This window comes from Ctenopharyngodon idella, chromosome 22 (genome assembly GCF_019924925.1).
Source record: "Ctenopharyngodon idella isolate HZGC_01 chromosome 22, HZGC01, whole genome shotgun sequence".
NCBI lineage: Eukaryota > Metazoa > Chordata > Actinopteri > Cypriniformes > Xenocyprididae > Ctenopharyngodon > Ctenopharyngodon idella.
The window spans coordinates 19,678,559-19,703,282 of NC_067241.1; the positions used below are offsets into that span (position 1 = coordinate 19,678,559).

Here is a 24,724-nt window from a genome sequence, read left to right on the forward strand (position 1 = left end):
TTGGGTTCACAGATTTTGCACCAGTAGACTTTTTTGTAGGTATTGGGCTGTTACATCTGTCTACCGAATTTCATACCTGTACATGAAAAGTAGCGCGAAGGGTGCTTAATTGAAATTTTGTAGGTGGCGCTATCGAGCCATTTTGCCACACCTAATTCTGAAACCCATATCAGATGTAAATTTTCACCACTTCTGACGCGTGTGCAAAGTTTCATGAGTTTTCGAGCATGTTTAGGCCCTCAAAAATGCGATTCATTTCGGAGAAGAAGAAGAATTGACTGAGCAATTACAATAGGGTCCTCACACCATTGGTGCTCGGGCCCTAAATAGGCTGTTTAATGGCAATTTCTATTGTGACCACTTACTCTATATAGTGAGACAATCTCTTCCGCTAAAGGTCACAAAAGGTCAATTCTACATGAGACATGACGTAATTAATGCCGGGTTCAGACTACACAATATCAACCCGATTTCAGCATGATCCATTTGACGTAGGGTGTTGTGCTGATTCATAAATGACAATGGCCGTCGGGCTGCAAAAATCGAGCATTTTATCTCATATAACGTGTCACAGTGGACGCTTCATAACGTCCCAACAGAAAGTTTAATATTCTCCACGACAGGATCTGTCACATCTGTGATGTTGACCAATAGGAGCACAGAAGCTCTTTCGTACACAGCTTTCAAACATTGTGAAACGAAAGAGAGACGATGGTATTGGTGCTGCTAGGTGGAATTTCTTTTTTGGGCTTTTCTGTCCAGACAGCCTGTACGAAACACGCCGCTTCGGTAGCCATTGTTTGTTTTCACGCCCGTTTTTCCGGAAGTCAGTCACTAGTTACGCCAACGTGTAGTCTGACATGTTTGTCGTCCACGACACGACAAGAATTTAGGAGTCAAATTGACATAATCTGACACAGTGACTTTCATAACAGACAAAAATATTGTCTAGTCTGAACCCAGCATGTTCAATAACTTGTTTGTATTCAAATTAAAGCCTGAGAAATATTCACTGGAGCAAAAAGTTTGAAAACTAGGCTTGGTCTTGCTTATGATAGTTCAATTATCGGGATGTGAAAGCGACATCAAACCAGAAGCTAACTAAGGAAAGTTTGCCCTTACAAAGTGTGAGAAGTCATAAATTATCTAGTCAGATGAGACCAAGAGTTTTAAAATGAGAGATTTCAAAACTTTAAAGCTATTTTTTTGCACAAATATAAAGCGAGAAAGCCTCAACAAACACCAAACCTGCAATTGGGGTTACAGCAGAGACTGAGAAGACTGAGAACAATGGATATTGCAAAACACAACAGAAGCTGTTTCAGTCTGCTAAAAAATTTACGCTTGTGAGAACGTTCATATTTCAACAGGACAATGATATCAGACGCAAGGGCAAAGTAACACTGAAATGACTCAAGAACAGAAAGGTGTATGACCTTAAATAGTTCAACCAAAGAGTTTCAGTGCTCTAAAATAAGAAAAAAGTAACAGAGAAAAAAAACGAATGTGGGATTTGTAATTCAGTAAAATGAGATAATTGGTTAAAGTCTGATTATTGAATGCATGCAGGCATTTGGTGTGACCATTGATATTCAAATAGACTGTCAAGCCAAAATATCACAGCAGTGCCCCCTTTAACACTAAAGCCCTGCCCTGGAGGAGCTCGGCCAGCGGTCTGTACTGTAACGTATGATTGCGGAGCACAAAAAGAATTATGTTTTGTTTTCTCTGTTTCTCCGTCTCTCTGCCAGTTTTTGCTCTGGAGGCAGCTCCTGTTTATGCACATCCCTCAGGCCATTTGTTTGTAGCACTTCCTGGTCCCGGAGTGGCATGCATAATGCAGGAATGAAAATGTTAACAGTGGCAAATAAAATCGGCAAGGTGCCCCCACAAATCAGGGCAGTTTAGGAGCACATTTAATCATCCGTGCATAGGGAGGCGCTGCGATTTATTGTGGCATTTCTGAGAAGATCAGGACCCCATTTTTCCAGGGCCTTCTCGAGCCATTCGCCTTCGTCCCCCTCCCATCGGATTCACATTGAGAGAGATCTTCTGCACTCACTCAACCAAAGGTGCGAAATTTATATCGCTCTTTGTAAATGTATATGTGGTTGCTCTTTTGTTTTGTTTTTTTATATTAAAGCAATAAGCTGCTTGATTAGTGATTTTACCACAAGTAAGGGCTGTTCTTGTTCTAAAAGCCTGTATCGGTGGTAAAAACACTGCAACGCCTTGAGTGGCTTAATGCTTTTTTAAAATGGCAGCAACAGCAAAACTATAAAAAGCACAAATGTTTAATAAATAACTAAATGTATTAATATTAATCAACAGAATACACCAAGTTTTTAATTATCCTAATTGCAGTTTACAGTTGCTAAGCAAGATAATTAATATTCAATGAGTAGTCACATGAAAATTAATAGTAATAATAAATTCATAATAAAATATTTTTAGTAATAAAGATATAAGTAAAAAGAAACTAATATAAAAATAACTAATATTAATTTAATTTAGTAAAATATTAATAAATAAAATAAAATATTAATATTAGATGAAATCTGGCCTTGGCAACTAACAGAAATAAAATTAGTACTAAACTTACAAAAAAACAAAAAAAAAACAATTGAAAATAAAATTGAAAATAAATAGAACTAAAAAAAAATTACACAATGGTAATAACAAAATTACTAAAAATATTAATAAATACTATAATAGTATAAAATTAAGACTAAAAATAAATAAATATATAAATAATAGTAAAATAAAACTGTTTTTTTTCAAGGTTTTCAGTCAAAATATTGTTAAAGTTCACAAAGTGCTTGATGTAAGAACGCAGAGAACATGTAACATGATCAAGGCTCCACATTTCTAGTGCAACTGAAACTGAAGACACACAAGTTGCAGCACCATATGGTGGTGTCAGGAAAATAAATGGTTTAAAAAATTCATGTGCGAAGCACACGAGCGATCACAGAAATACCAACACAAGGCTCCTCATGCTTAACCCTGCTAATCAGGACCTAAGGGGGAGTTTGTGGAGAGATACGGCAGCGCTGCTCTAACCGAATTGAAGACCACTTTGGCATTTGGACGGAAGGACCGGCAGCTGTCTCCAGATCTATGGACAGCGGCGCTCGTGGCGATACAATCGCCAGCGCCTTTCAGCACTTCCTGTGCAAGAGACAGGCTAATCAAATGAGTCGAGGCGAGAGCTTCCCAAGCTTTTAGTCCAGCCTCCCAAAGCCCACCCTCAACCAACATTAAATCCATCCTCCCTCCCCCCTCATTTCTTATTGTCTACCCCCGAGGTGCACTTGGTGTGGCTTGAGTCATCACTGTTTAAGTCTGTAGACCATGCAGGGACACAAGCTGGTGGCAAGGTTACAGTCAGGAAGACGAGGGACACTCGTATTCTGCCAAGCCGGCAAAAAACTTGAAGAGGGCTTGGAGTGAGAAGATGCGCTCTGCTGACAAGGCAGCCGTCACCTCACTGCGGGTGGAAAGACTGATGCGCCCGGACAGCGCTGAAGAGCTGCGCGCATAGAGGGGGTCAGTGCAGGAAATACAGCTGCCACCCTATGGGACCAACCAGTCAGACAACCACTGTTAATGCCATGGAATCAGCTTTAGATCAATGTCTCATGGGAAAATATTGGCAAAACAAATGATCTCTGCTGGAAAGAGGCGGTCACATTATGTAGAAGATGTTGATGAAATACAGTGGGGTCCAAAAGCCTGAGAGCACTAGTGAAAATGTTTCTGTTTTGCGTATATTTTAGTATAAATAAACATCTTTTTTCATTGCAAGTGAAAAATGTAAAGAACTAAATGAATGATATGTTTCAATTAGGTCTTTTGAATCCCACTGAATGATCAAACCATTGTTCCCTATATGTTCCTTTCAAAAATGTGTAAAAAAAATTGGTCCTGAAGAATCACATGAAGCTGTTTTCAAGTCGGATTCAATTCAAAGAGAAGGAAAAATGAAACCATTCTCCCACAAATCACTGAACTAAATCTATGTTACTGTGACTTAAGCATTATAGCAGACATGAGTCCCAGTCAGTTCCTCCTCTCCCAGTTTCCAGCTTGTAATAATTGGTAATAACCACAAACCATGTACCCGCTTCCATTATTGTGTCATCATCTAAGCTATTTTAAGAATCTGGACTGGAAGCTTATTGGATTTTTTAATAAGACAAATTAGTGGCATGATGTGACGATTAAGTAAAGCTGCGGTGATAAGGAGGTCCTGACTGAACATGTGGACAAGAATATTTCAAGTTAAATTTCAAAGAATAACTAACTAACAATATCCAGCTTAACTTCACAGCATATATATATACACACACACACACACACACACACACATACTGTATACACCATTCAAAGGTTAAGATTTTTCAAAGACATTTATGATGTTACAAAAGATTTCTATTTCAAATAAATTCTGGGAAAAAAAATGTATTGTGGTTTCCACAAAAATATTATTTCACAATATTCTTGCTGTACAAATTTACTGCAAATTAATAAATATTGATTGGGATAAATACATTTATACCTGTTTTTTTTCCCCCAACATCTGTAAATATTAGCTTGCACTGTCTTTTCCGAGCCAGAACGGACTACCTCTGATTTATTTGACTGCTATTCGTGACAGACATCTGAAGAGAACCACAGTAAACATTAACTACTACAGCAACTAATCTTTCCCCAAAATCACATAGTTCAGCAGTAGACATGTTGATGAGAAAGCCATGAAAATTCCACGGCAAGACTTAAAGTTTTGTTACAGAGGACATATAACTCAAACACATCCCTCTAATCTCAGGTAGCACTCCATTATATTAAAGTGATTTCATACTGGTAATCATAACAGAACACTCACAGTCATAACAAACACGTAAACATACAATGGTGTCTTCAACAACTCTCATCATTCATGTTGGACAGCACCACAAAATTTAAAGCATTTCCCAGTAAACGATAAAAGGCACTTCAAAAGATGTTAAAAGTGTGTTCGGCACGCTATCAGTGTGATTGTCTTACTGATGGGCTGCCTCTCTCATCTCCCACCCCAATGTCCCATGACTTATAAAAATCACTGGGTTTTAAACAATGCTTAGCTGTTTACTGAGCGCATCAGGACGAACAAGGAAAAGAGGATAAGCGCAATGGGGAAAAAAAAAAAAAACGAGTGTCCTAAGTTGCTCCACTATTGCCATAAATCACGTCTGGTTTATTGCCTCTAATAAGTTGATGCAAGGCCATTTTTCTCGCTGCCCATCGTTCAAACATTTAAGACATATTTACAAGGAACTTGTTAAAATATTTAATAATATTTAGTGGCAATTTCAGAGCAGCCTGTCAACTGCAAATTTACGTCCCTTAAGTGTTTAAAAAGGCGATGACATGAATAACAAACTGTCAAAACTGCCTCATTTGCATAGACAGGCCATAACTCTGATACCTTGAATAAAAATAAAAAAAATAATAAACAGGATTTTAACAAAACAAGCCATAAAGACAACACTTGGTGTGAATGATGGTGCGCAACTTCTCCGCAAAGTCGCTCGCGAGCAGACAGCGTCCCGCTACAGATGCTGCCGAGATCATGTCAGCTAATAAAGGGACATATATCCTCCTCCCTGAGTTATTTATCCCGTGACTATGAGTGCAAGATGGAACGTCTCCTACAGAGTCTTTTAATTAATTGCTATAAAAAGCTAATTCTGAGACAAGCGAGCCAAACAATCGTTTCTGCTGCAAATCTTGTCAAATATTTAATCCATAATTTTCAGCCTTAAAGTCAGGGAAAGCTGTTGACTAAGCTCGGCTAGCTATAGAGCTCCATTATCGATTTAAAGCTACCTGGCGTACCGTCCCATCCGTGACGCTCTGCCCGTCTGGCCTTGTTGGCTTGCACTCCGAGAGTCTGATATCAAGTCGTTTGACCTGGCAATGGCCTGGCTAGCGTGTAGAGAGAAGGGCCCCGTTGACACTGATTGCAGGGCTATGAGTAGTCTCTCCCCTGTGCCCTCTCTGCGCAACTCTAATTAATAGCCTATTCATCTTCTCTGATCTGAGTCTGCACACGCAGTAATATATGGTTAGTTTGGCGAGCAAGCCATTAAAGTGTAATAACCAAGTGCAGGCACTCGATTTGGGAGAGTAGCACCTTCTTACCATGGAGGGGAAACAATTAATTTCTTTGATGATCCTATGTAGCCAATCGCCTCTCTCTATGCTCCTGGGAGAAAATCAAAGCCCATGGTGTGGAAGCTGGAGACATTTTGGGCACCAAAGACGACGACTGTTACGCAATCCTGCTCAAATCTATACCGCCACCCCAGGCAAGAGAAATATCACTCAAGTGTCTCAAAGGCAAGGTGGTTGCCATCTCTGGGCAGCGATCTCCGGTTACCTTTTTATCATTTAAGGCTCCCGCAGCCAGGCTGAAGGTTAAACGTATTTAATTCCCAGTGAGGCCCTAGGCTAAGCCTGAAATACAAATCTGCTGAAATACATCACGGTAAAGACCTCAAATCAGGTGTAGAATATAAAAAGCATTTCCACCCCAGCTTTCAAGACTTTGCAGGTGAGGAACCCTGCCAACAGGATTACCTGGTGCCTGGCATTGGGGGCAGCTGATTGCGAGAAGGTAAATATCCTGAAAGTACATGCAAGGGTGTGGTTGATTTATGTAGCTATCGTGCAGGGAAGACAATTATTTTGGAATTATACTTCAATAATATCCCATCTCAGAATGATTCCCAAACCTTAAATAGACTGGCAGCTAACCAACAAAGTAAACAAAAGGTTGCACAAACATTGAGAGACAATGGTCAGACCGTATTCAATTCTGCATGGCAGTTAAGGAGTTACATGGAAGTTATTCAGTGTTTCTCGAAGCAAAAATTCATAAACTTCAAAGCCGACATATTGCGAAGGTATCCGACTGAATGATTACTTGAGCACCCATTATGGAACTTTTATTTTGTGTCTGTTAACCATGACAGGCCTTCTTCCCAACTGCCTTTTATTAGAGAGGAAAAAAACACACTTGCATGCATAATAATCTGCTTGGTATTTCACGATTATGTGAAAATGAAAAAATCTGAATACGAAGGATTCAGCTTGGGGTTTTGCCTGCCTCTCAAGCAAAACCTTCTAAACCCATTATTCTTTTTGCTAGAACTAATAACGTTTTTGTCTCTGCAGCTTAAGAGACTAATTGACTAGTTTTTTTTGGAGGATAGCCCAGATGGAAAAATAAGTACCCCTTAAAGACCCTATTCCCTCCTCTTCCCACAGATTTAAGCCCCTTATTAATTAAACTTTCACCAAGTCAGGGGTTTTTATTAAAAACGATAAAGTCTACTGCCTTTTAAACAATTCTTTTGTATTGTTTTAAAGGGTGAAAAACGATTTGCATGACCAGAAGGAAGTTCTCTTTTGAAATGCAAAACTCATTTAGGATGAGATACTGTACTTAAAGGGAAAGTTTACCCAAAAATGACATTCTGTCATAATTTACTCACTCTCTTGTGTCGTTCAAAGCATGCATGACATTCTTGTGTCCGTGGAACACAAAAGCAGACGTTTTGACAAATATTCACACTGCTATCTTCCATAAAATGAAAGTGGATGGTGACCAGGGCTGTAAAAACAGTCTTATGATAATATATGATCATTTATGTGAAAAAAAAAGACATTTTAGCCATTATTCATCAAAAAAATCTGTGGAGACCATTCACTTTCACCGTATGGAAAAGAGCATCTTAGACATTATGCAAAACATCCTTTTTGTGTTCCACAAAAAAAAAAGAAAAAGTCATACAGGCTTGGAAATACATAAATTATTTTTTGTGAGAACTATTCATGTTGATGCAAATTGGCTAAATACACAAATAACCAGTATGTTTGAGTTTTACCACAGTTAAACTGTTCTGATGTGAACAAACAACATGCCGTGTGGATCTGAAGTTGAGTCAGTGAGCTCTGGTTGACAGGATGTTTACCATGAGGTGTGTCTTTAAATTATCACTCTGCTACAATCAGTCATCATCTTGATCAATTCATTCATTTACATTGCACTATAAGCCTTGAAACAATATTTGCAAATCGATGTCATGTGCTTCAAGTTGTTAATACTGCTGCTCAAAACTTCAACTGTTTTTTCAACAGCCCTAAAACAAAACGGCACTTATTCTGAACTACGAGGTAAGAAAAACGACTACAAATAAAGGCAAGCTATGCCACTGATATCGAGTCCACAAAGCAGCCAATGAATTCTCAGGGATAGTGGGAGGTGCAGCCGACTGAAACTGAACTACACATTTTCGAGCACGGCCAAACACGTGTCTTTCTGTCCATACGTACAGTATAGCACTATCACAAGACCCAAAATAGATCAGCTAAAGAGCAAGATGACCCATGGAGTGTTTGGAATGTGGATTTAGAAGAGACTGACAGCCGAGGCTGCTTCTGATGTTGAAACCCCAATAAAACTTGCACTTGTCTTCTGTAGCGTGAAGCTAATGGGTCATCCTAAAGCCAACAATCAACAGGCAATCAGCAAACTACTTTTCTACTTTCTGTTCATTTATATTAGTTGAAGAGCTTTTTATGTTGACAAAATTCACTTCCCCACCCATATTCTTCTCCACCCTAGTTCAATAGTACAGAATGCTGAGGTGTGGTTGTAAAAATAAACAGCAAAAATGTGTTTGTACATTCTTTTTTTACATTTTCCCATAATGATCACACAGCAGAGTCAAACAGTAGCTGGCATTGTTAAGGTGATGTCTTACCGGGCTATGAGAAAGTTTTAACTGCTAGGCCTTGGTTTATAGTCTCTTTTACACATAGGTGTATGGCAGGTTTCTAGCTTGAAGCTGATTTGCAGTTTATTACACTCAAATGGGTCAGTTTCCACAATATCCAGAACTCTTTAATATCTCAATTGTGTCACCTAGACCACGATAAGAAATGGAGATTAATGGAAACTTTAGTTACCAGTTCCGTCTCATTGTCAAATATATACACTACCAGTCAAAAGTTTGGAAACATTACTATTTATAATGTTTTTGAACGAAGTCTCTTATGCTCATTAAGGCTGCATTTATTTCATAATAAATACAGAAAAAACAATAATATTGTGAAATATTATTACAATTAAAAATTATGGTTTTCTATTTTAATATACTTTAAAATATAATTTATTTCTGTGATGCATCAGCATCATTACTCCAGTCTTCAGTGTCACATGATCCTTCAGAAATCATTGTAATATGATGATTTATTATCAATGTTGGAAACAGTTGTGCTGTTTAATATTATTTTATAACCTGTGATACTTTTTCAGGATTCTTTGATGAATAAAAAGTTAAAAAAAATATCAGCATTTATTTAAAACAGAAATCTTTTGTAAAAATATACACTACCGTTCAAACGTTTGGGGTCAGTAATTTTTTTTCTTTCTTTTTTTTGAAAGAAATTAATACTTTTATTCAGCACGGATGTGTTATATTGATTAAAAGTGATAGTAAAGATTTATATTGTTAGAAAAGATTTATATTTTGAACAAATGCTGTTCTTTTTAACCTTTTATTCATCAATGAATCCTGAAAAAAGTTTCACAGGTTCCAAAAAAAATATTAAGCAACACAACTGTTTTCAACATTGATAATAACTGAGTATCAAATCAGCATATTAGAATGATTTCTGAAGGATCATGTGACACTGAAGACTGGAGTAATGATGCTGAAAATTCAGCTTTGATCACAGAAATAAATTATATTTTAAAGTATATTAAAATAGAAAACCATAATTTTAAATTGAAATAATATTTCACAATATTATTGTTTTTTTGTGTATTTATTATGAAATAAATGCAGCCTTAATGAGCATAAGAGACTTTGTTCAAAAACATTATAAACAGTAATGTTTCCAAACTTTTGACTGGTAGTGTATTATATAGGTAACTTTCCCTTTTTGAACCTATGGGAAAGTATAATGACAAATTAGATCTCCTTTGGCCCTGTTTCCACCTGGTATTAAGATGCGTTTTGTTCAATAGGATCACAAGTGGATGAGGGAGACACATACCCGTTTACACCTGGTATTTTAATCCGCCTCTTTTGTCCACTTTCAACCACTTCTGTCCTGATATCTTTGAGGAGGAGTGTCTAGGGGCGGGTAAATGTATGTTTTTTTTTCTTTTTTTAGATCTTTCGATCTAATGGACAAAATAAGATCACACAATTTACATATGAACGCACCCGAAGACAACGGAGAAAAACACATAGAGAGCATCAGTTTTCGCTTCTGCTCTGACAGTCGCAAGACCGGCCGAACGCGGTGAGTGCATGTTAGAAATCAGGAACGGTGAGAGAACATAGTGCTTGGTGCGTTTTTCGTTTTCAAACCAAATTTTGGTCTTCAATTGACAAAGTTTAAATCCCGTCTGGCTAGCACACTTCCATAACGTTTACGCTTTTGGTCAGTAGGCGGAGAGTAGGCGGTCTTTAGTTGCTGTTTGAACACGAGCATTTACACTAGGAAAGCAATCCGGTCAAATGCGACTACCTCTGGAAGTGATCGAAAGTGGACAAGCTCAAAACGTTTTACACCCCATTTAAACCTGTATTTAGCGTCGTCCACTTGTCATCCAATTGACCATAACACATCTTAATATCAGGTGGAAACAGGCCTTGATCTCAATTGTTTCTCCTAGCAGCAATGAGAGCACATGGATACTTTAAATTTACCAATCCATTCTCATTTTCAAAAATATATTATACAGGTCACATTTTTGAACCAATGGAAAAGAAAAATGATAATATCTTTAATATCTCAATTGTTTCTCCTAGCGGCAATGAAAATCTCTTGCTTCTTAATTTTTTCTCCATACCATAGTAATCTTATATGCGTCTCCTCTGGGGTTTTAGAAGAGATCTCAACAGTGACTCTGTGATCTCGTATTTGCCAAGATACTAAAGTCTGCAATCGAAAGTCAGAGATTTCAGTATGAACTAATTTCTCATCAAAAATTATCTGAATTATTCTGTCCACATTCATTTTATAGCTCAAACTGATACGTATACAAAACATAGCTGAGAATCCTCTTTAGTCTCCTGAGCTTTGATAGAGCAACATTTAAGCAATAAAAGTTTCTTCTGAGAATAATCATGTACTGCTATGCAAGTTTAATGCAAACTTTATGTGCAAGGAGGCCATAATGCACAAAAAATACTGTAACGCTTAGGCAGTTAAGGGTTACAGGGACAGTTTTTACAGAAACAATGCAAGATTAATATGACTGTTAGGAAACAAATCGATCAAACAAATCCACCTATCCATTTTATTCTATACAAAGTGCATTATAATAGAAAAAACCTTCATTGTACCATATAAAAGGCTTCAATGCTCTTTCATTCAGCTGTAACTACTTACAAAATGTTGATGTGAAAAAGCAATGAGTTAAATAATGAAAGACAAATGACAAACATTTTATGAAGAAAAAAGCTTCCCTTGAACAAAATGTAATAGACTGAAAGACAGGCACAAAAATCCCATTTCGTGAGAATTGCTCTTTCCAGTCATTCCACTTGAAAAAAAACAAAAAAACAATTGAAGCCTGCTTGGTAATTTTTCCGTCAGTTATCTGTTTTCTGCTAACGAGATGTCACTAATATGTTCTGGAATGCTGGGTGAATGGGCAATATGATTGGCTACAAGGAACTTAATGATGTATACTAAATGTGTGAGGACAGCTTCTTCGTTGATTTTTTTTCATGCACAAACACATTTGTTGACAAGCTTTTCCACAAGAGTTTGCCATTTCAGCAAGGCTTTACTCTCAAATTAGAAGTGATGAATCATTTCTAGGGTGCCAAATCCTTTTACCAATCAAGCAGCCTTACTGTTTGTTAGATTGTGCATTTTCCCTCAATTACATAAATCATAAGGACAAGATGGAATAACGTAACAGGCAGAATAATTAAAAGAAAAGCGGTTTTCCTGTCTCCATTTACAAAGAAAAACAGCTGATTGTTTACCTGTGTTCCTTTCAACTAATTAAAAGAGAAAAGCAAATAGTGTAAGACGCCTGTTGACGTAAGTGCATAAGACAATTGTGATGTGGATTTCGCTTTATTGTTCCTCTCTCCAAACAGCATGCTATTCTGACTTAATTTGCACTAGTGTGCCATCCTGAGAGCATCTAAAGCCATCTTTAAACAGTCCCATTTAAAATTCAATGTGATTAGCTGCCAAATTGCTACCAAGTCTTTGCGTCTGCAGCGTAGGGATGGGGTAAAAATTTAATTAGGATTCGTACATAAAAGAGAGGTCTTTGTCACATTTTGCAAAATGCATCCCAGAATGACCACAACGTTCAAAGCTCCTTTGCTCCTTTGAATCAAAACTAATCGATCTAAAGGGAGTAGAGGAGAGAAAGTAGAGAAAAAAACACACACATACACACAATTGCTTAGGGAGGACCTCGGTGGCACGGCAAACCCACAGGACGCGGCATGTTTAAATAATACAAAACTTTTCTTTAATCACAGTTTAGAAAATTGGCTAGGATCTTCAACAGGAGACAGCTGCAGAGCCCCACAGCCATTAATGAGATTCGCTGAGGGTTTCCCCTTAAAATATTTACACCGTCCCATGGCACTGCAATACTGTCCTAGAATGAGGAGATAAGAACCAAGGAGGTGTGCTGAAGTTCTCCTAATCAATTTGCTAATTACTGGAGTGGCTATAGGAGAAGGGAGGAATTCCTTCTGGCAACACGGCGTACTAATAAACGCTAAAAAATTTATTTACTTAGACAGCCAAGTGGAATTCTGAAGAGGAATTACCACAAAAGCTGATTGAGATGGCAAGCGTTGAGGTCTCTGTCAGGGAAGAAAAAGGAGCGGACAAATAAGCGGTCAATAAGGTTGTTCCGTAACATAAGAGGCCAAGTATCCAATCGCTGAAGGTGAGAGTAAAACAGAGACGTCAGTGCTGACACTCCACTTTCTCTTTTGAGAAAGAAGAAGCTTTAAAATCATTGTGTCTTTATAACAAAAACATGTGGAAAAGAAAAGGAAAGACAAAAAAACTATGTGAAGAAATACACTTTTATATATTTGAATACAGTAATATTTAAATTAATGTATTATTTAATTGTTGTTTTTATTATTATTTATTTTAATTCAATGTTTTATCTGACATGGAGCGGGTCGCCCTATGTTGGCCATCATGTTCAGATCACTCAGTCACTGTTTTCTGTTTTATTTTTCATTGTCACCATTTCTAGTCGTTTATTCGTTGTCAGTGGTTTCTAATTAGTCCACACCTGTTCCCTGTTCTGTTGATTATCTTCCTCTGTGTATTTAAGCCTCGAGTCTTCCTCAGTTCATGGTCTTGTGTTAACGTTATGTTATAGGATTCTTGCTCTCTGTTTATTAAATATATCGTTTATATCGTTCATTCTGCGTCATGCATCTCGCGTGATTTGGATTTTACTACAAGCAACCCGTGACAATAACATTCACATATTTCTTTTCCACGATACTTTGTCAAATAATAAAAAATAAAAAAATTCATGCATGCCTATGTTTCATTTTTTTTAAAAATGACCTTGTAAATTTTTAATTAAAATATCATAACTCAATCTTTTAACAAACGTCTCTCTGGTGATGTATGCTGGATTTCTCCAATCATTTAGTCTGCTTAAACCCCGCCCCTTTCTTACAATCTGTCTTCGTCTAATCAACAACTGATGCACATAATGAAGTCCCCGCCCTCATAGAGATTCTATCATAGTTATTATTAATATTATTCTTAAAATGTTCTGTTTTCATTTCAATTTTAGTAAGCTTTTAGTAATTTTGTTGTATTTTTGTCATTTTTATTAGTTTGTAATTTTGTTTTTAGTTTGTCAATATAGTTTTTATTAAGCTTTATTTCAGTTTTAGTTATTTTTGTAGCCTATATCTATTTAAAGTAAATAATAATGAGAAATGTTGCATTAGCCTCATTGACTCATTAAATAATGAGTCAATACATCATCAATCCTTCTTCCAAAATGTGTTTTCTCTTTTACCCTGATTCACTATGGTAAGCCTATTATAAGTATTTATAATTTAGACCTAGTGGGATAGTTTTTACAATAAATTGCTTACACGTCACATCAAATAGAGAAATGTTGCTCCGGCTACTTTGACATGCCATAGGTTAGTTGTCACAATGAGCGAGAAAGGTTGACAAGGAGCATGCTAAATCTCGAAACTTCGGGGAATCACCTGTTTTAAAAAAACGCCAAACTGAGGAGAGTCTGCAAGCAAAAAAAGAATGTGACAGAGCCCGTAATAAAACAAGAATCAACATTGGCTTGGCTTTTTTTGAGATGGCGAGAACTGGGGGCTTTGAAATGTTATGAAATGTTTGAAATGGCATTTTTATTACTCAACAGGTGGGTAAAGTATTTTATTGAACAGATAAACTGCCATATGTAGTTCATTGTGAAGCATTATCTATTATGAAGGGTCATATTCATTCGCACAGTCATGCAGAGCTGAAGCACAGCCAAAACAATGTTCTTCCACAAAATGCATGCAGTTTTTTTTTTTTTTTTTTACTTCTATTGGGCCAAAAGTGACATAGTGTACCTTTAAGATTTTATTTTATTTCAAGTAACGAAAATGTTCAATCAGATGTACATCACAACACAGAAGATCTGTCGCCTCGTTGCAACTTTAAAAAAACTTCAGATAGCTATTTTAAACTTGAGTATGCTAAAGTGAGCTAATGCCAATTAGTAATTAACTGCAAGAGATTCAATAGATAAGTTTAGTTTAATGTTAAGAAATAATAATAGTCTAGTTAAATGGAAACAACTGCACACTCACTGAAGCATATAGGCTTGTTTATTCACCAACGTTTCGGCTAGTAGCCTTTGTCATGGTAGAAATAATAATAGACAGTTAGTTTAATGTTAAGAAAACTCATTTCTAGTGTATAGAACCACTGTCCACAATAGAAAAAAAGTTCAATTAAATGTTTTTGGTGTACATGATAAATGGCAACAAATGCAACAGGAGAATAAGAGAGTAAGTCTTTGGCTCAGTGCAGCACAAGTCAGTAGTAGCCTTTTGAGCCCCTCCGCACCCTCTCAGCAGCAGTCCCTTCCCACCCCAGAGGCCAGACTCAACACTGAACCTGTCACAGAATGCAACCCACATCCTCCTCGAGGTTACAAGAGGAGAAACAGGCGCCTTCCTCCAGCTCAGACGCGCTGATTGCAGCCCCTTTCTCTGACCTGTCCCTCGGCCACGGCCTTCCCGCCCCGCCTGTCACACCGCACCGTATGTCTGCTACTGCACGTGCATCAATTAACATAAACTAAAAGCCAAACAGCAAATGATAAACAACACCACAGAGGAAGATGAAGAAACATCTTCTTTAACAAGAGTGCAGAAGCGCTTAGAGCACGTGCCCATCATATTTCTGAGTCATTCCGAGTTATTTTAAGTGCAACAACCCAAAAATATAAAGAAATAAAAATTATATATATATATATATATACAGTGTGTTTCAAATTATTATGCAAGTGACATATCAGTAGAATTTCAGTACAATAAACATTCAGATTTTAGTGTTTCTAAGAAAGTGTTTGTTTGTTTATTTATCCACATCTTTTTAGATAACTGGCATCAATCTCAGACAAAATAATTTGTCAGGTCTACTTAGGTAAATGGAAACTCTACTTAAAGATGTTGTTCCACATTATTAAGCAAGTCACAGTTCTCATGCAGTGTGGGGAGGAAGAAAGATCTTTCTGAAGATGAAAAGCATGAAATGGTGCAATGTTGTGCAAAAGGCATGAAAACAACTAATATTGTGTGAAAAGTGAATGCAGATTATTGAACTATCATAAGATTTGTGAGTGATTTAGAGCATAGCAGAACTCTGTCAGATAAAGGCTTGTTAATGAAAGTTCCTGTCAAACAAGTTAATTGTATTAAAATGGCAGCTATAAAAAAGCCAGTGTTGAGCAGCAAACAGGTATTTGAAGCTGCTGGAGTCTCTGGAGTCTCAAGAAGCTCTTCATGCAGGCTGGCAGTTGTGCGTAAAGATGCATTTTAGCGACCACTAACCAAACCTCACAAAGAGAAACATTTACAGTGGGTTTAGAAGTGTTTACAGTTTTCATGCTTTTCATCTTCAGAAAGATCTTTCTTCCTCCCCACACTGCATGAGAACTGTGACTTGCTTAATAATGTGGAACAACATCTTTAAGTAGAGTTTCCATTTACCTAAGTAGACCTGGCAAATTATTTTGTCTGAGATTGATAGCAGTTATCTAAAAAGACATGGATAAATAAACAAACAAACACTTACTTAGAAAAAACTCAAATCTGAATGTTTATTGAACTGAAATCCTACTGATATGTCACTTGCATAACAATTTGAAACACAGTGCATATATACTTCTGTCATCATTTACTCACCCTCACATTGTTCTAAGCTTAATTACATGTAAATAATGAGTATTTGATGACTGAGGTTTCATTTTTGGCAAACTATCACTTTAAATAAGAAGACATTTACATTGTACTTTGCATAAGTCTTATTATCATCTTAGTATCAATATCAGTTATTTTTTCTCTTCAGTAATTATAGACAGACAGATGATAGATGATAGATAGATAGATAGATAGATAGATAGATAGATAGATAGATAGATAGATAGATAGATAGATAGATATTATTACTACATCCACTATTAATACCTGTTATTATTTACTCACCCTCACCCGGGTTTTTTAATGAAAAACAAAAAGAGATTTTTTTGCTATTTTGGTGCTAAGATTTTTTTAAATACTTTTTTTTTTTTTTTTTTAAATACTACACAGAAATATGTTAGGTTATACTGCATGTTTTCTATTTCTTTGGGTCACAAAGTGAGCCACAACCTCCAGTATTTCATACCCCTGCAAAAATCAGTATCAAAGGGTTATTTCACCCAAAAATGAAACTTCTGTCATCATTTACTCACCCTCACGTCGTTCCAAATTTAATTACTTGATAATAAGGTGTAAATGATGACAGAGGTTTCATTTTTGGCAAACTATCCCTTTAAATAAGAAGAGATTTACATTGTATTTTGCATAAGTGTTGGATCAGTTCAGCTTGAGGTAAATCTCAGCGGTACTTCAGGTTTTTACAAAATAAGTTTGAGCTTTTTTCTCTTCAGTAATTGAAAGTCTTTACTGTTCTGCGAGGGGCTCTCAGCATCAGCCTAAAGCAGGATTTAATTTGTTCTTGCTGCCCCTAGTGGAGAACAACCGATCTCATATGCTCAGTGCAAAAAGAAAAGAAAAAAAAGACTTTTTTCAACACCCATTCAGAAGAAGATTAAAGTGGGGAGTTCAAGTAAAATTAATCAACCTGTAGTTTTACTAGAATCTCACTCTAAGCGCAGGGAATTCACTTATTATCTAAGATTCATACTAGACTAATACCCCTGAATACTTGAGGATATTTTTATTGACTGAGACAAAAAAAAAAAAACATATACAATAAAAAAAAAGTTTTGCAAAAAAAAAAAAAAAATTATTCTAACATCCATCTCATGATAATACACTTCTATCATCCCTCTAGATTGCTGAACTCAAACTCAGTTTTTATTTGTTTTCACTTCCTCCCGTTGCCTTCTACCGTGCTCCAAAACGGATGACTTAAAAGAGGCAATTAACAGATATCACAAACAACTCGTTTAGCAGACGGCAGCACAGATGAATCAAAGGCTAAACAAACCCCTATGGGCATTAAAGGCAAAAACAACAAAAAGAAAAAAACCTGTTGCTGTGACATTTTGTTCCTCTCACCTCAACGCGCACCAGTCACAATGGACTGCTTTGCGGAGGTTCTGTGCTCTGATCACCATGGCGATGGCTCTCTGCCTCCCAGGCTGCCCCAGGGGGCGATGAGAGCAGGTTGCCATACAAACCCCAACCAGGACCGGGGAGGGGTTGAGACTACAGGGAGCGCTGGAACAGGAAAGAAGCTCTAACAGGACTGGACCGATGCCGTTTCGCCAACCGGTGCGAAGCCGAGGCGCTCCCAGAGGTTCAGCGCTCTGCTTTCTCAACATTTTCCATCTCTGAGCCAGAAAATAACAGTGGCACAAACAATTACGGGCCGAGGGCACCGCTGCTGAGGCTTTGCATTTCATTCATAACCTTTCAAAGGGCAGAAAATAGAACAAACGGTGAGACTCAGAACATCTGTTTGGGGGTAAATCATCTTTAAGTGACAGAGGGAAGCTGGGATAACATGACTGAGAGACAGACAAAGGCCAGCAGCTCTGGTTAACAGATCTGACTGTGTTGCATTTGTTCATTTAGCTGCTGCATATTCACACTGTGAATCAAAACCTGCTTTTATACTATTCATTATGATATTTATGCACTGCATGATGTGTATAATATTCCAAGGGCATGAAATAGGCCTACAAATAGATCAGTGAGACCTCCAAACCAGGAGCATTCAAAACAAGACAGCCAGATGATGCACTAAACTCGCCAGTAAGCTAAACACAGCTTTGTCCATGCAATCATTTAATCCTCTCAGAACTGTAATAAATACCTGACAGCAAACAAGTACACACTGCAAACATAAGTGCTGGTTTAATACTGCGGAGTGCAGCATTAACAACATGCTCTTATATGAAATAAAACATTAATTCAACATGATCTGAATAATATTTAATCAAAAGGTGCATATTTGAGATTTGGAACAATTTCAATATATATATATATAAAATGTATATAATTATAATATAATTATATATAATAATATATAATAATAATATATTATATATAATATTATATTATATATAATATAATTATTATATATAATATAATTTATATATTTCAATAATTAATCACCCATATATGTTGGATTGCAATCAGCATCAGAAAATACCTTATTGATAAAGTTTCAATATTTGTATAAATAAAATAATTACATTTATAAAGCCACTTTTTAACCAAATAAAACACTGCAAGTGCCATAATTTAAGGTAAAATGCCTTAATCAATTAATTAAAATACATTAGAGTAATTAACTAGAATATATTTTTTAAAAATGCTGAATATTACAAATATACATTTCTGTGGCATTTTTGTCACTTTTGGTTGTATTTTTAGTTCTGACCCTGATTGCAATATTATCAAAGTTTGCACGTACATTAACATCACTTATATAACCTAATGTAGTCAGGATGATTCAGTGTAATTAAACCATATAATATAATATAATATAATATAATATAATATAATATAATATAATATAATATAATATAATATAATATAATATAATATAATATAATATAATAATATTTTTATAAATATTTTTTAGTTCCTTTAATGGTTCACACCTGAAGCCCAAGTTAGCAGGGCTCTGTAACCGCTGCTGGGGGTACGGCTGGTTCTGTGTCCCAGTGCAACCAGCAGGGAGGGGTGTGCATGTGCCTTTGTCCCCAGTAACCTTGGCCAGTGTTAGGATTACCTTGCATTTACACTCACTGCTCCTTCTTTCCTTAAGACTTATTAAGAATGATAATGAGCTCGGAAAGGGGCAGTATGTCCCTTTCTCTGTCTTGTTAGCTCTCTTTCTCTCTCTAGATCTCTCTCACTTACTCACCCCCCACCCCCGAACCGTTTCTCTCGCTCGCCTCCTCCTGCATTGAAAGGACCCAGGACAAATTACCAAAAAGGCCATTTTCATCTATGAAGTGAAGGCTTAAATCGATACTTATTCCATGCCTTCAAAATCAAGCCTATATTACTGTTGTCAGTGTGATTTGTTTATTTTTGCTCAAGTATATGCATGCTCTTTCTGTCAAGGGGAAATGCTCAGGATGCAATTCACCTTGAACCTCAATTATATTAGATTTCCCCACTGGTTGATCAAGCATGCAAAGAGGACATTTCCAGTGCACTAAAACAAAAATAATAATGACTATTAAACAAACATGTGGCCTATGCACGCCTGCATGTTGAGAACGGAAGATTTTACAAGGTTCACAATAGTGTGAATACACATACCAAATCATTACAGCGAGCAATTTACAAAGTGGTGGTGTAAAAAAAAAAAAAAAAAGCAATTGCATTACATCTCGAGAGCTGTCAAGCATAGCACAGAATCATGAATGTACATTTGAACACAAGGGTTACGGGTTCAAAGCCAAGGTCAGAGCAACAAAGAAAACAGGTCTTAGGTAGCACCAGCTCCTTGACACTTGCAGTAAATCAACGAAACCTCAAATATATTCTTGATTTTGACTGAAGCAAGTTAAAGAAACATCACAAAAATGAAAAGGGGGTAAAGCATTACAAGTGACACGTTACATTATCAGATTACTTTTTTCATGTAACTAGTAAAGTAACAAATTACTTTTAAATTTACAACAAAATATCTGAGTTACTTTTTTAAATAAGTAATGCAAGTTTCCCATTTATAGACTGACACTTCTCCATGTTGAGAGAAATTGGAAGTAAGGTCACGTGTCCACCAAAGAGTGTTTAGCCAGCTGAAAATGCTAAGCGCTCTGCTGAAAACGCCTATCTGAGAGCGTTTCGGCATCGCAGCATTTTTTTTTTTTTTTTTTAAGTTAAGATTGTTTTGTTGCAATGATATGGAATATCCGCGGCACTGTTACTTGTAACTGGATTTGGCAGATCATTTGTTTCAGACTTAAAATGTTGACGCAATGTAGAGTACTTGCTATGTATGTTCTGAGACCAGCAATATTAATTTCTCATCCATTTTGTTCTGTTCTCTGCTTGTTGATGTCGTTGTACAGCAAGAATGTTCTGACAGTCGGTTGGCGTTGTATTTGTCCCGCCTCTCCTCCACACTGATTGGACGACTGGCTAAAAAGTGACATTGATGAACACAGCGTTTTACTCAAAGTTGAACATTCTTCAACTCGAGGCGACTAGTAAAAAACACCGAGCGCTCAGCGCTTGAGCGTGAAAAAGGTGCTAAAGATGCTTAAAAAAAATGTGGCGCTCCCATTGAAAACAATTGGAAAAGTACACTAGCCGCTGGAAAAAACACTTTGGTGGACACATGGCCTAAGTGCAGAGGCCAAACATGGTGGTTATTCTAGGCTAGTTCTAGACTAAATGTATGCATACATTTATTCATTTACTTCTCCTGCGTCCTATTCTTCTGTATTCCAGAATGGCAAAGCTGTTTGTTTGTTTACTGTACAGGCGTGAATTTGCATTTCCTTCAACATTTGGTGTGAAAGGGCCTTTACATTTGCCAAAAATAGAACTTTTTTTGTTGTTATAAAAACAAACAGCAGCCCAGATGAGAAAACGGAACACAAAAGTAACATAACGCATTACTTTCCATAAAAAGTAATGCATTTAGTTATTTTTTTTTTAGGGAGTAACGCAATATTGTAATGCATCACTTTTAGTAACTTTCCCCAACACTGGTAGCAAGCATTATTTATTAAAACCAACATTTATGAACTTTCAGTACTTTAGAGCAAATCAAATGCAACCTCTTAAAGTACAAACAGCAGAGATAGAGATGGAGAGGTGAGGAAGGGAATATTCAAGGCAGATGGACCCCGAGACTGATCAACACCTGTAAAACTGCTCTGACGGTTCGAGCTGGATGGCTGTCCAGATGGAAGCGCGTCTCCGGGCACGAGCCACATGCCACCACATTCCACAGACACATTGCAGATCAACACTGTGGAACGGGGCCCCAAGCGAAGCTTGTCCCTAGCAACTCCCACATTAATAACCAATTACAAGCAACCTGTGAAGGTTTCAAATGTATTCAAAGGATTTCAAAAAGCTTTAATAATTTGACTTTTTAGGCTTTTTATAATACGCTGAATTCATTCATTATTCTATTGATTAGACACAAAGGCTCGTCATTTGAATGAAACCCAGATGCACAAAAAGGCTGTCCTCACACATAATTACTTATTAAATATGTATAATTTTTCATAACAATCAAAACCATAATGTACGATAAGCAAACGCACACCACAGACAGTGGGCACATATCACACACGAAACGCTCAGGGCACAAAAACACTTACATTCTAAACATTAAGGTTTCTGTTTACCTTCTCTTGGATATCACAGGCATTTTAAACACGAGATGCTTCCCCTCAACTGATTGGCTTACTGGAGACAGGGAGGGAGAAAGAAAAGAGAGTAATTAATTACTTATGTGAACCATTGCATGAGAAAGACAATAAACCTGCCTGGTCGCCATGGATATGACATATTTGCTCAGAAAACAACACAATAATTAGCAAAGCAGAAAGATCCAGCGAGAATATGCAAACTCTGGGGTTTAAAGTGGCAGTGATCTTTTTACACGCTATTGCTTTCAGACACAACACAAACACACACAATAAAAGGAAATGCCTTTTACCTTGCAAACTAACACCACAAAAAAAAGTTACATGACACTAACTGTAATATTAGTCAGTGAATCCAAAAGGGTTGCAAATAATTTTGAAATACTGTATAATAATGATATAGTGATAGTGTTTCTTTGAATAAATAACACACATTAAATTAGTCTTCATTCAACTGTGCATTTAAAAAGCTGAGTAAAACTAATTATGTACTTAATGCACAATTATTGTGGAGATGCTTTATATTACATATAGTTATTGTTATTGCTATAGTAATTTAAACAATAGTGTAACATGATCAGTGTAGTGTTATAAGAAGTTCATTTTGACCAATGTCAGAGACAAACTGAATAAACAGTTGAAACAGAAAGCAAGTGACCTTCTACCTTACTGCTGTCCTCTAGTGACCTGTTGACTTCATAAGATGCAATGCAACATATTGCTCAGAATAAAAATAATATCTAACAATTCATTTATGATTAAGAGTATGGAACTGAGAGCATTATAATGACTTAATACATACATTATATATATATATATATATATATATATATTCCAAACGACACGTTTGGAAGCTTGTCATATATATATATATATATGTATATGACAATATATGACAAGCTTCCAAACGTGTCGTTTCGTGATGCAAATGCAACCAATTAAGATTTGAAACCAAAACAAAAAGTTAGTTTTTTGTTTTTTTCTCCAGATTAATCAAAAGTTTCACCAAAAGCAAAAGTTACACTATAAGTTAGAGTGTGCTAAATTAAAAAGTTACGTTCGCCTATGTATGGAGGTAACAACAGTTCATACAGTACTATCAGTTTCAGGAAAACTAAATGGACTATAAACCCTGGCATTATTTATCACTTTATTGTAGATTTACATAACCCAAATACATCACACAAAAAAAATGCGAGGTGGCACGAAAAAGCACTGACAGAAATCCTGTATACAAACACACGTACATAGGTACTTCTTCACCATGCTTTCACTTTGCACTCGCGTGTCTTACACCTGTTAGGTGCCCGATCAAGCTGTGGGTATTTAAAGCTTTCATAAAACCTCCAATGTCAAACTGTCATTCGCCTTACACTGATATTCATATTACCTAGAATGACATCAAAGGAAAAAAAAGCACTACGACTTACTGTACATATCTGTATTATACGGTTTGTGTGCAGAGACACGAGAGATGCATTTCTAAAGCATTAATAGCTGTAGATCGAGCGGACAGGTAAGGAAAGACAAGTCACACGTTATCGGAGGCGATCAAAAAGTTGTGAACTACTTTTAGACTAACGTTTACAAAACACCGCAGGGTTTTCCTGAACCGGTCCGCGTCTGTCCCGCATGTAGGTGACTGTAGGTGCGCAGAGTTTCAGTTCTCACGTTCTGCACTAAGTGACGCGTTCTGTTCAAAACATAAGCTTTTTGGACTATTATAAACGCGCTCACTGAATTACACACAAGCGATCTATTCTATCACAAACATCCGATCATATTAAACTCACTGGAGTCATAAATAGATAGTTACATTTGACTAGTGAGATGTAGCTCATCCAAAAACAAAAGTCTTACCTGTAACGTTACTTCCTGGCTTTTCCGCGACTTTCCAACTTAGAACAAATGTTGTGCATAAGGTGGATTACAAGGGAGCATGCGTGATCAAAGTTGCCTCATTTTTTTCATTTTTTTTTTTTTTTCTTGTGTTGTTATTATTGGATTTTCCTATTTCTAACATAGGGCGGGTCGCTCGGAAGATCTGCCCTGGAGAGCCGCTTCAGAGTGGGAAGAGGAATCCTTAATTGAATATCTCAGTTAGCACACTAAGTGAGGTGGAAAACACGGAGCGGATTCCACATATCCGCCTCTGTCACTGCACTGTGGTATTGATCTGAGCTGCACTGCATTGAATGATATGGGACTTTTTATTCAGTTCATTCATATGACATTCTTCTGAATTCATAAACCTGATGCTAATCCTAAAATCTCTTCTGTCTAAGAAAAATATGCTCTCCTCTGCTGTATTAGCTATATTTACCATTACAAGTCATTTTGAATGTTTCAGTGCACTGTTTTACCTTTGAACAAGAACTAAAAAGACATGTAATTTCATTTGATTATATCATGTTTTTTTGTAAACGTTAGATTTTTAAACATGCAGACATTGTACAAAATTGAAAATGACCTTTAATCACATTTTTATTGAAGCTATTTTTTTGCATAATACATAATAATCATGAAGGTTATACAACA

General features: G+C 36.6%; 1 long non-coding RNA gene across 1 annotated transcript in view; it reads right to left on the reverse strand.

Moving 5' to 3' along the window:
* The window catches only part of LOC127504827 (uncharacterized), a 102,663-nt gene extending 78,200 nt beyond the window's left edge, over positions 1-24,463 (reverse strand). Inside the window, exons 1-2 of the long non-coding RNA XR_007927456.1 lie at positions 24,047-24,463; positions 22,166-22,226 (exon numbers count right to left, since the gene is read on the reverse strand). This is a non-coding gene — a long non-coding RNA (uncharacterized LOC127504827). The remainder of the gene's footprint in view (positions 1-22,165; positions 22,227-24,046) is intronic.
* Positions 24,464-24,724: the final 261 nt, after the last annotated feature.